Consider the following 17,356-nt stretch of genomic DNA (forward strand, 5'->3'; position numbering starts at 1 on the left):
AGTGGTTAAGACTCCATGCTCCCAAAGCAGGGGACGAGGGTTCCATTCCCGGTTGGGGAACTAAGATCCGCACCCTGCATGCCACGTGGCTGGGCCAAAAAAAAAGCATTATATTTTATTGAAAATTAAAGTTCATGATTATGATCAGAAATAGAATACATCTGATTTTGGCATACTCTAAATATAGAAAAATTTCTTTAAAATTTCCAATAAAAATCAAGTAGTTTGAAAATTGGGGGTAGATCATCTAGATAAGGAATTTGAGGGTTAGGTGCTGTCAAATGACAAAACTAAAGCAATTTAGTAATGAGTTTGATGCCCTTTATTCAAGGGAAAACAATCTGTGGATTGAGGTTGTACAGTGTCTCATAATCAGTGCAACACTCTTTCCCTTCCCCAGGGATTTTGGGCAAGCGTGAGTTTTAGAGCCTTAGAAGCTTCAGTGCCAAAACAGGGCATGACTGCCTAGGAGGTCGGGGATTTCCTTGTAAGGCCAGCAGGTCCTGTTTTCTAGGGTCAGGTGAGCTAGTTAATAGTTAAGCTGAGTTGGAGGATTGTGATTGGTATATGTTAGATTTCCTTGACAGGTGTGTCATGTAATTGCAGGCTGACGTAGATTTAGATTTGTGGTGTGGGCTGAGCCACTGGGTTGGCCTCTATTTTTTGGGTCCCAAAATATGAATTAACTTTAAAAGTACTTAACTAAAAGTAAGGAATTCAAATTAAAATTACTTACCAACAATAATTATAATCTTTCTTGTTTCAGTAACAATCTAAAAAGTCTAAAGTAAACAGAGGTGTGGTGTGATTTAGACCAGAAATGATCATTATTTTACCCATATTGAATTTGATTATTTAAATGTAGGTGAGAATTCTTTAGTAAGATAGTGATGATAAATTTAAAATTCTTCTATTAGAGAATTTTAAGTTAGGTGTGATTATAGGAATGTTGTACACAGTGGTTATAAAGAATCAGATCTATATAGTATCTAAGTGGCTTAATGGAGCAACTTATGTGAGGCTTTTAGTTTTTAATACTATCTAGTACCTGTTGATTTTTTTCATTGCAAGAAGTACTGATTTTAGCACATGGCACATAAGAAAGAATGAAACTTACTAAGAAACATTCCACTACATCTAAAAAAAATTTTAAGAATTTGGCTCATTTGGTGTTGAAGAAGTGTGACAGTTTCAGCGATATCCCATCATCAAAACATATTAAATCTCAAAGTTAATGATTAAGTGAATGGGCTTTATTATATATACCCAGTAAGAACAGTATGATACGGATTCCGCATCTTATAAAAAGACCTATTCAAAATAGAACCCTGGGTGCTACAATACTTGAAATTCAATTCTCCAACAGTAATTTAGACAAAAAGGCCAAGAGTTGATACAAGTAGATATTTGCAGATTTGTGTGAATTTAGCTTTGTCTTGTTTTCCTTCTTTCTATTCTGCACTAATGGAGAGAAAGGGAAGATTACCCTGGAGCATTTTAGGGGTAGGGCTAAATGCGTACCCCTGGCTCAGACAGGGCTGTAAGTAGGGACAAAAGGCAAGGTAAGGACATTGGAGACTAGATGGAGAGGTGTGCAGAAATAAGTGGGAAGGAAAATGTCAAAGGTGGACTGTCCTTGGGGGAACTGGAAGTGAAGAGGAATCCTTTTTTTCTTCCTCTTTACTCAACTACTACAAGGTCTCCTACTTTAGAGAACAGAATTCAGGGTACCACCCTTATGGTGGTTCAGTTTTACATAACTTAGTTGCCTTTTTTGTACTTGCTGGCTTAAAATCTAGTCACTGTAACATGTTCATATATATAATAGTTCATTTTGCCTTCTGAAAAACTTCCTTATTTACAGTTTAAAAAAACGTGTATTTACATTATGGGACTGCTTTTGATGTAAGTTAAGGAAAGTTATACAGTGTGTCAGTCAACAATATTTAGGTCTGACTAGGCTAAGCGGTGTCTTCAGGTTTAGGCCGAAGGATGTTAATGTAGTAGAGATCTGTTGATATAATCACTCCCATCTTTTTAAGTGTTCATTTTTAAAAAAATATTGAATGCTTAGTATGTGCTAGGCACTGAGCTAGATGCTGAAGATACATAGATGAAAGTCAGATGTCACCTTGAGGAAAAATTTTTAACTGGGGAGACCATTAAGTATCAGACAGTCACCATAGAGTGTGTTCAGTGACATAAATGCATACATAGAATAATATTAATGTGCCCAGTTCACCGGTGGGGGGGGGTTATCTGCAAAAGGGAGTTGTATTTAAACAAATGAAAAAAAGGGCATACCAGGAAAAAGAAAAGGGAGAAATGCTCCTAGGCAGAACAACATGCACAGTTTCAGAGAACTTGACCAGGTAAGTTTTAGAAATAACAAGTTTCCAAAACTTACTTTGGAAAGTAAGTTTCCAAGGTACTTTGGAACTTTAGAAGGTACTTTGGCTGTAGTAGTAGTAGTAGTAGTGGTGGTGGTGGTGGTGGTGGTGGTGGTGGTGGTGGTGGTGGTGGTGGTGGTGGTGGTGGTGGTGGGGTGTGTGTGTGTGTAGGGGGTGGGGGGGATGAATGAGAAAAGAGACAAAATATTGAAAGACAAGGCTGGATATCTTGAGGGCCTTATTAACAAGCCATGTTAATGAGCTCAGATTTTATTCTGAAGGGTATGGGATGAGCGAATTGAATTTTTAGCATAAAGTCATGATCAGATTTTAATCATGAAAAGATAACTATGATAGCAATATGGAAGATGTAACAGAAGTGTATGTAGAGGTAAAGAGACCACTTGAGATGCTACTGAAATAATCTGGATGAGTTGTGATTGTGAGAAAGACCTAAAATAGTTGCAGTAATTGCACTAGAGACCCATAATACAGGAGGTATATTTAGTGTATTTAATGGGTAGAGCTGACCTTAAGAAAAAAAATTTTTTGAGGCTACCGCTCCAGTTATTTATCAGAATGTTATAATAAAATCATATATATGCACACAGACACACACACACACAACATGACGATAAACTATAATAAAATTGCAAAAAAAATAAAGCAAAATATACTTATAAACTTGGTATAAACTCCTTAAGCTCTTAACTCTTAAAGAACTATGAAACTAAAGTTTATATATTAAATGTGGAAAAATGTAAACTAATAAAATTAATATCTGTGTGCTACTTGATTTTTATTTTATTTTTTACAAATTGCCTCTTGAAACAAATACAGAGCTGACTACTGCAGTTTAGGTACTTTTAAATTTGGCACGTCTATACTAACTGCTGTGTTCCATATGTAATGACCAGCCTTCTCTACAGAACCTTTAGGAGACCTTTGTTCATTCTTTCACTGATGTCATTTAGCTTTCACATGGCCAGAAATAAGCAATTGTTATCTATTTCTGTTCTCATTTGCCTAAGACAAAGTACTGTTACATGGTGCCAACAAGGTCATCAACCTAAACACAACACAGGCTCTGGAATCACATGGCAGTGCTTAGTTGTAAGTGGGAATCAAGGTGATCTGGACTATATTAATTACTATAGATTAATGAAATAAATCAACATGAGGAAAAATATCTGGTAAAGAATTCAAAGATTCTAGTTTGAGAAACACTGATGTAGAGGTTATAAAAATCCTTTGTCATATACCTAAAGTTGAATTTGTTGAGTCTGACCTTGTGACTCCTCCATTGATTCCGACTTTACGCATCCAAAAAATATTTGACCACCTACTGAAAATATCAAGTGTCAAATGGTATAGTAGGTTCAAATATACTAGGGATTAGAAATTTGTCAACTAAGATTTGTTATTGAGTCATCTGTCACTGAGTGAAGTGGTTTTGACAGTTTAAGTAGGTCCGGGAGTGAATGGAAAGAGAAAAAAATGGAGAGCTTGGCTATGATAAGAAATTAGAAGGTAGGGTATTAGCTTAAAGGAACTCAACGGAGATACTTTTTTTTAGAATGGGAGAGATTTGAGTACGTTTATAGTCTAGCAGGAGTCATGAGAGAGATGAGATACAGAATAGAGATATCAATCAATGGAGCCAGTTTCTTCACAAGATGTGACTGTAGGTCAAAAAGTATTTGATTTTGTACAAGGGGTAAACTTACCAGGGACTAGAGGGAAGATTAGAATGGGTAAAAATGAAGATAAATTCTAGGTGGGAGGAGGCAGGAGATTGACCATTAATAATCAATGTTCTCACCTTTCTTAGTAAAATAGGAAGGAGTGCTATGGATGACAATGAGTTGGGCATGAGAAAAGGAAGTAAATGTGGAATCACTGAAGAGGGAAGCTGAAGAACTAACTAAAGAAAGGAAAGAAAGTCCTTGTTAAGGGCCTAAGGTAGAAGATCATGAATTTGTCGGGGCAATTTTCCATGTGGTTGTATACTTGTTTTCCCTTAGCCTTAAGAACTTTTCACATGTGTGTTTAATGCCCATAGGATTTGTTACTACATGCTTACAGGCTTGTATTGCTAATCAATGTGTGAATATATTTATGTGTGTGTATGTATATATATATATATAAATCAGTGCTTTTAAAAAATGGTATACTTTAGTACCTTATATTGGTACTTTTTTTAAAGTGTAAGATCAACAGCTCTTCTCAAAACTTAATGTTCCCATCTCAAGAAACTCAAATGACAGAGTAAAGGTTTTTATGCCAAATGAGAAAGACAGGGAGTGCAGAAAGAAGTGAGAGGCATTTTACATCTAATTATGATTCATCTAGCAGATATTTATTGAGCACCTACTGTGCATCAAGCTCTGAGCTTGGCTTGTGGATAAAATTTACATAGTTTTCATACTTGTTTTTTTCCCCAGGAGTCCTTAAGTCTGTAAAACTAAGAAGTTGCCTGGGTTGGAAGCTGAAGCCTTGCTCACTCAGATTCTTTATCACTTTCCTTCCATCTCCAATCCCCACTTCCACTCAGGATACCTCAGATGGTTCTGTGGGTACCCCTAGTGTTCATTAAACACAGTCTGAAAAACCAAAGGTCTAATGAATATTAATACTGAAGCCTTGTTATAAGAATAATAGTCACATGTAAAACAAATAATATGAAATTTATTAGGGATAAATGTAAAGACAGGCACTCAGATGAAGAGAATCTGGCCTAACAGCAGGCATGTGCTAAAGACAACAGCAGTGTGCTTAGGGTTGCCCAAAGAACCTATACAGTTTTACCCTGAAAGATGGAACTGAGTTATCCAGAACAAAGCAGTTACCTTTTACTCATCTCTCCTGGTCATACCACAGTAGATTTTGTTTTTTAAATAGCTTTATTGAAATATAATTAACATACAATAAATTGCACATAAAGTATACAATTTGATAAGTTGACATACGTATATACCCATGAAACTATCACCAAAATCAAGATAATGAATGTATCCATCACCACAAGTGTCCTTGTGCTCCTTTGTAAACTTTCTCTTGTTCCTATCCCTCTCTTCCCTCATCCACAGGAAACCACTGATGTGTTTTCTGCCACCATTGATTAGTTAGTATTTTCTAGAATTTTATTTAAAAAGAATCATACAGTATGCCCTATTTTCTTGTCTGGCTTTTTTCACTCAGTGTAATTGTTTTGAGATTTACCTATGTTGTGTCTCTTAATAGTTCATTTTTTTAAAATTGCTGAGTAGTATTTTGTTTTATGGATATGCCACAATTTCTTCATCCATTCACATGTCAGTGGACATTGGGATTGTTTGCAGTTTCTATTATGAATACAGCTGCTGTGAACATTGTTGTATGACTGTATGGACATAACGCTTTCATTTCTCGAGTAAATGGCTAGAAGTGGAATGGCTGGATCATATAGTAGGCATGTGTTTAACTTTTTAAGAAACTGCCAAACTCTTTTCCCAGGTGGTCGTAACTTTTTACATTCCTACCAGCTGTGTATGAGAGTTCCAGTTCCTCCTGACTTCTTACGATTAGTCTTCAGTCGTAGCCATTCTAATAGGAATGTAGTAGTATCTCATTGTCCTTTTAGTTTGCATTTCCCTAGTGACTAATGATGTTCAGCATCCTTTTTTTTTTATTTTTCTTTTCAGCATCCTTTCACGTGCTGCTTTGCCATCCATGTATCTTCTTTGAAATGTCTGTCTATATATTTTTTATCGGTGAATAATGAGTTTTATTTATTTCTAATTTTTATGCCTTTTCCCTTTGCTTTTTTTTTTAAATAGATCTTTATTGGAGTATAATTGCTTCACAATACTGTGTTAGATGTTATACACCAAAGCGAATCAGCCATATGCACACATATGTCCCCATATCCCCTCCCTCTTGAGCCTCCTTCCCATCCTCCCTATCCCACCCCTCTAGGTCATTGCAAAGCACCGAGCTGATCTCCCTGTGCTATGCTGTCTATATTTTTTTGCCCATTCCTTGTTGGGTTCCCTTTGTCACTATTTATTTACAGGCAACACAGATTAAACATGTACAGCAGCCTTAAATGATTTTAAAAGTAAAGTCATAACAAGGTAATATATACATGGAGGAATATGAAAAAGGCATGAAGGACTTTACTTTGTGAGATGGTGGAATTTAAGGGTTGACTATATGAATCCGAGTATTTGTTTTTTATCATTAGCTAGCAGAACCACCTCAACTCATATTGCTTATTCCTTGTTACTTCCACAACTAAGAGTGTAGGCCATAGTATGCTAGAGCTGGCTTATGCTGCCTTATGAGTGCCAATTTTAAAATTTTTAGGAATTTTGCAAGCTGACTGTTAAACATAGCCTTTATTAGAAAATAATTGTATAAACTGAAAGTTACAGTAAGATCCAATATAGGACTTAATAATAAATACTTGAAACTCATTTACTAGTTATTTTGCTGTTTTATTATTATCCACGTTTTTATGAGTATGTCTATTGTGTCCACATGGTGGAAGTATTATTATTTGACAGTATACGCCTCTTTCCAACTCTGTGTTCAGTGATGTCCTGTAGTAGCTTGAAGTGGGTCACAGTGGGAGTATTTACCCCAGAGAAATTTGCAAACATTACAATCAGAACTTTCCCCCCTCCTGGAGGGAGTTGTTAAACTTACCGGCATACCAGTAAAGACAGAGCCCTTTGAACTACACTAACTTACTGTCCATGATGAATAATTGAAGCTTCAGTTACACAGAGAATTCACCTTTGTGAAACACTTAATTCCTCAAGAACAGATCAATATTTCTGCTACAGAATGAAGGTTATAACACCTGTTTTCCTTGCTGCTCAGTTTTTTTCTTACTTCCAAGTTCCCTAAGGTTGAGAATGCCGAAGTCTAAGTACTGGATAAGGGAGGGTGCTAATACATTATTTTTGTGATCCCAAATTAAAAAATACATAAAGTACTTTTTTGGAGTAGAACTAGAAAGGATGTTAAATACAGAAAATTGTAATGGGCAAAAAAGTAGGAAAGGCAAACAGCTCTATCTAACCAAATTTCTATTCATGTAGGAATAAGGGAAACTAGACTAAAATGAGAAGGAGCAAACCATGATACAAGAGGAAGTACAAACTTAAAAAAGATGCTGGATGTTATTGGGAATTTAAAGTTACCCATTTGGTAACACAGTACAGCAGTCTAGAGATAATCAAACTGGGGGGGACAAACTATTAGTCCAAAAGATAAAGTGACTGATACGGTTGAGTGTCCATTACAATTAATTTTTTTAAAGTACTAGGAGAAGGGGGATGGGATAACTTGGGAGATTGGGGTTGACATATACACACTACTATACATAAAACAGGTAACTAATAAGGACCTACTGTATAGCACAGGGAACTCTACTCAGCACTCTGTAATGGCCTATATGGGGAAGGAATCTAGAAAAGAGTGGATATACGTAAATGTATAACTGATTCAGTTTGCTGTACACCTGAAACTAACAACACTGTAAATCAACGATACTCCAATTAAAAAAAAGTACAAGGAGAAATGAAGAATTTCAGAAGGAATAGAAACCATCTTAAATTTCAGGATCTAAATGAAAGGCATATACATTTAAAATATAAAACAGGGCTTCCCTGGTGGCACAGTGGTTGAGAGTCCGCCTGCCGATGCAGGGGACACGGGTTCGTGCCCCGGTCTGGGAGGATCCCACATGCCACGGAGCGGCTAGGCCCATGAGCCATGGCCGCTGAGCCTGTGCTCCGCAACGGGAGAGGCCACAACAGTGAGAGGCCAGCGTACCGCAAAAAAAAAAAAAAAAACATGCATATGACTTTCAATAAGACATTTTTTTATGTCTCACATGGAATTCAAATAGAAGTTAAAGAAAATGCCTGGATTATGGTAAAGGTACTACGACCTTAAGGTACTGGTAGTGACAACTTTTTAGAGTAATGTACATAAAGAGTAACAGTTTGGTATTGGAGGGACCAAACAAATAATCCTTAAACCAGTCAATGTCCTGTATAATAATTTTACCAATAAACTGGACAAAAATTTTATCAAATTAATCAGTAGGTACAAACGTTTTGTTTTGTTTTTAAATGAGGAGGTAATATAAATTCCCAAGGAGATAACTTCCTTCTATCTCTAGGAACTTAAATTTTTATGAAGGAGATTGAATGAAATGATCTCATATGAAAAATACCTAATAATATATGAAACTAACAAATGTAACAGAACCACCTGATGAACATTTCCACAATTAAAATTAAGTGAATCATTATTTTCTTACTAACCTTTTCCTTATTTCCAAAATCAACTCCTCTTCTGACCTATTTAGATGAATATATTTTCTAGTGTCCAAGATTCAATATCAGAGTAGTATTTTTTCTTTCACCCTTACCAGTCTCTACTGTGGGCCTTCAAATACATATTTAGACCTTATATTTTATAACATACAGTTTAAAATATTTTCATCATTGTGTTTGCATAACCACTCTGAGTTAAGCAGAAGTTATTAACATTTCATCATTCTGTTGAAGAGCCTACAAGGTGACTGGCATGTGAACAGGAAGCAGAATAAGAGGTTAAATGACTTGCCCAAGTTGACAGGACCAGTAATTACAAGTCCTGTGATTCTAATGTCAACATTCTTTTATCTACAGACTAAATATATGTACAACTACTACCTGTGTGTTTTGATGGAGAGGGGGTAGGGAGCACCTGGTAAAATTTTTGACATTAAATAAAAAGAGTCCTTGCAACCTAAGTGTCCATCAGTGGATGAATGGATAAAGGAGATGTGTTACATATATATACACTGGAATACTACTCAGCCACAAAAAGAATGAAATCTTGCCATTTGCAACAACATGGTTTGGACTTGGAGGGTACTACTCTCAGTGAAATAAGTTAGAGAAAGACAAATACTGTATGATTTCACTCATATGTGGAATCTAAAAAATTAAACTAGTGAATATAACAAAAAAGAAACAGACTCACAGGTATAGAGAACAAACTAGTGGTTACCAGAGGGGAGAGAAGTAGGGCGAGGGGCAAGATAGGAGCAGGGGATTAAGACGTACAAATGACTAGGTATAAAATAAGCTACAAGGATGTATTGTACAGCACAGGGAATATAGCCAATATTTTATAATAACTATAAATTGAATATAACCTTTAAAAATTGTGAATCACTATGTTGTACACCTGAAACTGATATAATATTGTACATCAGCTATACCTCAGTTTAAAAAAAGAAGAGTCCTCTTCAGTTCCACTTCTGGTAACGAAGAACTAGATGGTTTTGATCATGCTTCTGCTGAGAACAACTAGAAAAGCTGAGCCAAAACAAAAAAATACATCTGTTTAAAGGCACTGGAAAGCTACCAAAATGGTGAGGATTTCAGGGCCAAGTTCTAGTAGATGAAGACAGGTTGGAGATGCTTGTAGCATCTCTGCTGGAGGCATCTGTCTCTTCCAAAAGCAGCTAAGAAGGTGAACAGAGCTTTTTGCAAGTTCACAGGCCTAGGTGTGGGTGGAAAGGGAGAAAAACTAGAGTTGGGCTCACCAAGAAAGAGAAAAACACCTCAGTCTTACTGTTGAGATTCTAATGTGCTGTACCCTAGGAGTCAGAGTGAACTGAAAATAGATTGGAACTGGCAGGGACTGAATCATCTCAGGTCCCAACTGGATTGTAGTGATCTGAGGGTACTAATGGCCCTAGCTGCCTAACTGAAGTAAAAGAAATCCTCTCTAAAAGAAAGTAATGCTATCCAGAGCGTCAAAATATCTATACAATATTTTGTATGTAATATCCCGCACACAGAAAACCATAATCAGGTGTATGAGACGATATGACAAGACAGAGAAGCAACCACAGAAACAGGACCCACAGGGATTATGAAATGAAGACTTCAAAATACTACGATTAGGGAATTCCCTGGCAGTCCAGTGGTTAGGGCTCGGCATTTTCACTGCAGTGGCCCGGGTTCAATCCCTGGTCGGGGAACTGAGATCCCACAAGCCACGTGACGTGGCTAAAAGAAAAAAAACATATACTATGATTAATATGTTTAGGAACTTAAAATATAGGACTAAGAATGATTGTAGAGAATGGAAACAAAACCAAATGGAATTCTATTATTGAAAGATATAACAAATTAAAAACCCAGTGAATGCATTTAATAGCCAATTACACAGAGCTGAAGACAAAATTGGAGAATTGGAAGAAAATTCAGAAGAAAATATGCACACAGATTAACAAAGAGACTAAAGGATGAAAAATGGAATAAATTTAAAAAGTAGAAGAGATAGAGTAAAAAAGAAAGTCTAACGTAGGTTTAATTTTTTTTTTTTTTTAATTTTTGGCTGCGTTGGGTCTCCGTTGCTGCATGCAGGCTTTTTCTAGTTGCGGCGAGCAGGGGCTACTCTTCGTTGTGGTGCATGGGCTTCTCATTGTGGTGGCTTCTCTTGTTGCAGAGCACAGGCTCTAGGCGCATGGGCTTCAGTAGTTGTGGTGCACAGGCTTAGCTGCTCCACAGCATGTGGGATCCTCCCAAACCAGAGCTCAAACCTGTGTCCCCTGCACTGACAGGTGGATTCTTAACCACTGCGCCACCAGGGAAGTCCCAAATGTAGGTATAATTAAGACCCAGAAGGAAAAGCATGAGAGACTGTAACAAAGTGATACTGGAAGAGATGTCTCAAACAAAAAGCATCATGCCTCAGATTCAAGAAGCACTATAAACCTTAAGGAAAAGGCAAAGAAAACAATACCTAAGCACTTCATATTAAAACTGCTGAAAACCAGAGAGAGGAAATGTTGAGCATCCATAGGTAAGAAACAAAGTATTCTATCAAATGAATGACAATAAGACAGCTGCTTTGCAACCAAATGGTGCTGTCTTCAGAGTAAAATAAAATGTTGCCAACTTAGAATTCATATTCAGATAATATAACTTTCAAAAGTTAAGACAATATAAAGGTATTTTCAAACAAACAGAAAATGAGAATTTGTCACCAGCATCTCTGCCTTGGAGGAAAGAGCAGCCTTCGAGCAGAGAGAAATGATCTCAGATGGAAGCTCTGAAAGGGATGAAGAACAATGAAAAAGAAAATACATGGGTAAATCTCAATGAATATTAATTTTACAAAACAATGCTGATATACTGTGGTGTTAAAAACATACAGATTTAAAACATTAACACCACATAAATTGAGAGGAGAGGATAAAGTGGTCTAAGGTGTTCACACTGTCTTGGAAGTGGATAAAGTACTAGTATATACTAGACTTTTAGATGTCCAGTATGCACATTCTAATTTCTAGAGTAATTAATTAAAGAATAGTAAAAGAACATATAGCTAAGAAGCCAATCAAAAGGAAAAGGTGGAATAAAAAAACCTGATCTATCCCAAAGGATAAAGAAAGTAGAGAAAAAAGAGTGAAGAACAGGGGAGACAAGAAACAGTAGGATAGCAGCTTTAAAGCCCAATGTATCAGTAATTACATTAAGTGTAAATTGATTACCCCAATTAAAAGTCAAGACTGTTGCCTTGGATTTATAAAGATACACCTTTAACCTGTTTTCAAGAGACAACCCTTAAATATTAGAATGCAGAAAGTTTAAAGTGGAAAAATATGCAAAAACGAACAAAGACTGTCGCTATGCTAATATCGAAGTAGATTTTAGGCAAGAAGCAATACAAGGATAAAAAACTCATGTGTCAAGAGTCCTAACAGGAAACAAATGATACACTCAAGGGACTTCCCTGGTGGCACAGTGGTTAAGACTCCACGCTCCCAATGCAGGAGGGCGGGGTTCTATCTCTGGTCAGGGGACTAGATCCCGCATGCATGCCGCAACTAAGAGTTCGCATGCCACAACTAAGGAGCCTGCCTGCCACAACTAAGACCCGGCACAACCAAATAAAATAAATTTTAAAAAAATGACGCACTCAAGATCATTTAAGGAAGCTGTTTTGTTTCTTTTTTTTAAAGAGAGGGACTAATTACAAATTTGTGTATAGGATATGAGAATTACAAGGATAGTTCTGTAACCCAGGGCTAACAGCAGGAGAACTATACCTCCCTTAATCTCCAAGAGACAGAAGAAGTTAAGCAGTCTCGAAGGAGAGAGAACTGTGAAGAGTTCATCGTGAGAGAGGCAATGACCTTTGGTCAAGGTACACATCCAGTTCAAGGCAACCTCTAATGGCAGGAGCCAGGAGGAATATAAATGCTCATCTCACTCTTTTCCACCACAGTCTCCTTCCATCAGCTACAATGTGATCATGGGGTGTCAATTCAGTCATACTCTCATCGGAAGCCAAAAACATTATCCACCCCAGAATTTTTCATACTTGGTAGGGGAGAAAAGAAACAAGTAACAAAACATAATCATAGTTTCATAAAACCTGTGTTTTAGCTGGTCATGAGGACTAGGTTCATAAGCATAGCTGCTTTCTTTCACCACCCATTCTAGGTTTCTCCCACTCAGCTTGCACCTAAATTGAATGGAGTTCTTTACCACGTGTGGCGACCCAAACATTCATTCGTATAAGATGAATCTTAGTGGAGGTCCTTTTTGGGTTACTCTAGTTTTCTTATTGGACTATCAGCCAAGCAAATACTAAGAAGCAATCTTGGTGAATATCATACATTCCATATATAGTCCTACTTACTCCACTGTGTAGCAGCAATCCAATTTCCCCCTGTTAAAAGGAATCTTTCACCCTTGGCAGTAGTGATCCCCTCCCTCCTCTCTCTGTTGATTAGTGATAGAAAAAGCCCAAACCTGCCAGCAAGCACTGTCCACTTCTAATTCACTGAAACCATGTTTCCTAGGAAGCATTCCTCCCTTGAGTACTAAAACCTCCAAAACCACTAAGTCTGAAGTTTCAGGGACCAAAAAATTCCTCAAGTGGTTTATTAGGCATAATAAAAGAACCCAACACAAATGCATACGTATGTACACCCAAAGACATACACAACAATGTTCACAGCAGCTCTCCTCCTAGTAGCCCAAAAATGGAAACATCGGGGCTTCCCTGGTGGCGCAGTGGTTGAGAGTCCGCCTGCCGATGCAGGGGACACGGGTTCGTGCCCCGGTCCAGGAAGATCCCACATGCCGCGGAGTGGCTGGGCCCGTGAGCCACGGCCGCTGAGCCTGCCTGTCTGGAGCCTGTGCTCCACCATGGGAGAGGCCACAACAGTGAGAGGCCCGCGTAACGCAAAAAAAAAAAAAAAAAAAAAAAAAGGAAACATCTCTGATGTTTATCAACAGTAAAATGGATAAATAAATGTGGTATATTTATAAAGTAGAATACTGTATAGCAATGAAAATGAATGAACAACTGCTCCAGGTAACAACATGGATGAATCTCACAACGTTAAATAAAAGAAGCCAGACACTAAAGAATACATTATTCAATTTATATAAAAGTTAACCACTGTCATGTATTCAATTTATATAAAGGTTAACCACTGTCAAACCTAATCTTTGGTGTTAGAATTCAGGATGATGATTACCTTTGGGAAGGAAGAAGAGCAATGACTAAGGGACATAGTTATTGATGTGGGTGGTGATTACATAGTTATCTTCACTTTGTGGCAAGTCATGCTGAACAATTTATATTTGTGCATTTTTCTATATGTTATGCATCCTTTTAAAAAAATTCATATAACTGCCATCTTGTGTATAATGTATAATTTCTCTGGATGCTTTTAAGTGTTTTTCTGAATTAGTTTTATCAGTTTGACTGTAACATGCATAGGTGTGACTTTCATTGCAATTTTTCTGCTTGTGATTTACTGAGCTTTTGTGGATTTGTAGTTTTATGCTTTTCACCAAGTTTGGAAAACATGCCACCAGTTGTTTGTTTGTTTTTTTTACAAAATTAGTCATACTGAAAATAGAGGGACTACTCTCATCTCCACTCTGCATACATTTTGGGAAAGGTGGCACCAGATACTGATTACTGATTTTAAGCATATACTTAATTCTTTAGGTCAGCATCCCCAATTTGCAGGTTATTGTATCCCAGCTGGCCTCATAAATGGAACCAGCTTTACAATTTGTTCTCTCCAAGTTTTTGTCTAGCCTGTCAACTCATAAGCCGCTGACAACAAACCAGTGTATACCCTTACCTCAGGCCATGTCTCCTAAAATTCTTCCCTATGGAAGGATTTCCCTTTACTATTCTGGGTCAGGGCCACTAATGAGTGGTGGTGGTGTGTAGTGACCACTCACATCCAGCTATTGCCAGCTCACTGCAGATTCTTCCATGAACAAACAGGACCCATGCTTTTTTCTCTTCCATTAATTGGTCAGAAAGAACTCCTCATGAAGCCAATTTATATGGGTTTGGGGGGAAGTGCTGAAGGAGTAGAGTCAGGGACTATAGGAGTCTGAGTCACCTGCTCATTTAGTTTAATTGTAGCCGTGTCCCAGTCTCAGGGAGTAGACTGCTTCTGTACTCATCCAGTTGTATGGTTCGGTGAATCAGATAACACCAGTTCATGATGGGTGGTTTTATTATTCACATGGTCACTTGATGTCCCATGATCAGGTGTTCTGTCTACCAGGTAGCAGGAGCAAATCAGGAGGTGCTTTTCAAAGAAACAAAACAAAATGTTGTTGGCTGAGGCAGATACATCCTTACTCCAAAACCAAAGGGTTTATGTTGTAATTCCCCTATTGGAACTTACCCAAGGCTTCATTTAACATCTCTAACACATGAACTTCCAATACCATTGGATCTGCCCAATCATAAGGCCCAACTGGCAAGACAGTTTGCTCTGGGCCCCACTCAAAACATGTAGTCTTATAGTTATCTGAAGACAGATAAGAGCAGGTCACCCTAATATACTTTATTTTGTTGCCTCCAGAACCCCAAAAGGCCTGCTACACATTTTTTCCTTCTTCTTTGTTATAATGGTAGAAAACACAACTACCTGTCATTTATTTGAATGGATATCCTAACATGTCTTAGGCCACTGCACCCCTAGAAACTCGGTGCAGGTCCTGGAAGTTTTGCAGGGTTTATCTTGCATCTTCTGGCAGGCATATGTCTTATCAAATCATGCAGAATGCTTGCTACTGCCTGCTCACTAGGTTCATTTAACATAATTTCATTGCTGTAATAGACCAGTGTGATAGTCTATGGTACAATGATATGGTCAAGGTCCCTCCATACCATAGAGACAACAGGAAAGCTGACACAGCCCTGAGACAAGACAGGGTGTACTGTTGTCCCTGCCAGTTAAACGCAATCTGCTTTTGGCTTTCTTTCCTGACTGGAATCGGGTGGGGGCGGGGCAGAGCGCGTTTCCAGATCCGTACCTGTGTACCAGGTCGCAGTCTGTACTAATTTCCTCCAGTGCAGGTACCACACCTGGATAGCTGCAGTTGGCACCCCACCTGATTAAGCTTTGCAACAATCCACTGTCATTTCTCACTACCCATCTGGTTACCACACAGGGAATTTAAATGGGAATCTGGTACGAATCACCATGCCTGCATGGGGGCACTAACTTCTGTACTGCTTTTCTTTTACTGTCTTGGGAGGGAGTGGTAACAAGCAATTCTGAACTTCTATGTAGTCCTTCCTACCATAATGCTCAATCTATTGGTCAGAAAACCAAAATGAAGATTGCTTCAATTATTAAAATATATTTATTCTTACTATACATCTGGGGCTGGAGAAATAACCAGTGTGGGTCTCTCTGGGCTCACTGTTAGCTAGACTCTGGCCAGGACTCCATCTGTCACTTGACTTTCTTAGGCCCCCTATTTAACCAATAAATAGCCACCGGAGAAGGATTAGGGCAGTGATTCCCTAACTTGCTCACTGGAATTACCTGGGGAGCTTTAAAAATACAAGTGCCTGGGTCTCACCCACAGAACTTATATGAGTTAATTGGCTTGGGGTGTGCCCTTGGCTTTAGAATTCTAAGGTGTTCTTATGGGCAGACAAGTTTGGAAACCACTGGGTTAGGGGAAGATTCATGGTTATACCACTGTGGCTGCATTGCAGGTTCCTCCTCTAAAGGACCAAATCTCTCCCGATCATCAGGAAGTACCAATTTAACGTTAGTCTACATCTCAGAATTTTTCCGCCTAAATATGTCAAGCAGCACCTTAATAGGTCAATCTATTTTATTTCCAGGGACCTCAAGATCATTTAGTATCCATTACTACTTTTCCTTGTGGGTCAAAACACTCTTGTTCACATTTTCGTTTTTGGCTTATTATGGTAATTGTGCCCACCTTGTCTCTGACGGTTGTATGCTATCATATGATCTTTACCACTTTAGGCTTCTTTATTCCCACTGAGATCAGGAAACTCAATTCTACCACAGCTTTCATCACCATCATTTTTGCAAACAAAGGAGAGCCACTTCAGAGCTCTTTGGGAATGCTGGTGCTCCCATCACCAATGCTTTTTTTTTTTTTTCCGTACGCGGGCCTCTCACTGTCTTGGGCTCTCCCGTTGCGGAGCACAGGCTCCGGACGCGCAGGCTCAGCGGCCATGGCTCACGGGCCCAGCCGCTCCGGGGCATGTGGGACCTTCCCAGACCAGGGCACGAACCCGCATCCCCTGCATCGGCTGGCGGACTCTCAACCACTGCGCCACCAGGGAAGCCCCACCAATGCATTTTTTAATGACTTGGTGAAAGTTGAGGATGGCTAAGGAGCCATTGTACTCCTTCCTCTATGGTATGCCAGGGGATTTCTGATATTCTGAAATTATTATTTCAAATTTTATTTGTAGGCCGTTTATTTTTATTTTTTATTTTGGGAGCCATTTATTATTTGTAGGCAGTTACTGAGTCCAAGGCTCATCCTAGCAAACTATTAATGCCAACATATTAAATCTTAATTCTCAGGTAAGTTTGCCTTGATTAAACCTTGTCTACTTTCCCTCGGTGTAACACCCTT

The 17,356-nt window shown here is 38.3% G+C and overlaps 1 long non-coding RNA gene across 3 annotated transcripts in view; it reads right to left on the reverse strand.

The window, feature by feature from the left end:
• LOC132519675 (uncharacterized) overlaps positions 1–17,356 on the reverse strand; it is a 37,604-nt gene that overhangs the window by 3,552 nt on the left and 16,696 nt on the right. Inside the window, exon 3 of one of the 3 annotated variants that reach the window (XR_009540237.1) lies at positions 14,833–15,024. The exons of 1 other annotated variant lie outside the window; for it this stretch is intronic. This is a non-coding gene — a long non-coding RNA (uncharacterized LOC132519675). Of the gene's footprint in view, positions 1–14,828; positions 15,025–17,356 lie in introns of those variants that run through there. One more of the 3 variants, XR_009540238.1, reaches the window with a different exon arrangement.

Source organism: Lagenorhynchus albirostris, chromosome 4 (assembly GCF_949774975.1).
Source record: "Lagenorhynchus albirostris chromosome 4, mLagAlb1.1, whole genome shotgun sequence".
NCBI classification, from domain to species: domain Eukaryota; kingdom Metazoa; phylum Chordata; class Mammalia; order Artiodactyla; family Delphinidae; genus Lagenorhynchus; species Lagenorhynchus albirostris.